The sequence below is a fragment of the Sinocyclocheilus grahami genome, unplaced genomic scaffold, assembly GCF_001515645.1.
Source record: "Sinocyclocheilus grahami isolate Dianchi unplaced genomic scaffold, SAMN03320097.WGS_v1.1 scaffold790.1, whole genome shotgun sequence".
Taxonomy (NCBI): domain Eukaryota; kingdom Metazoa; phylum Chordata; class Actinopteri; order Cypriniformes; family Cyprinidae; genus Sinocyclocheilus; species Sinocyclocheilus grahami.
Genome location: NW_015505969.1, coordinates 400192 through 400440, shown reverse-complemented (window position 1 = coordinate 400440; position 249 = coordinate 400192).

Below are 249 nucleotides of genomic sequence, written 5' to 3'. Positions count from 1 at the left end.
GTTGGCTGGCGACGCGGAGCTGTGGTCTGCAGTTGAAGTTTTAGACGGCACTCTTTCGGAGATGCGGCGTTAGGCAAACTTAACTCGAAACACGAAACTCTCAACGGAAAATAAAATAAACTAAAGAAATAGAAATAGAAGTAAAGTTTGACGAGACCAGGTGGCGTTTCTCCTCATGGTTTTGGAGGAGATGGCGTGTAAGCCAGGAGCACGCTCAAAAGCTAAAGAAGCATGATTAAAAAAAAAAAA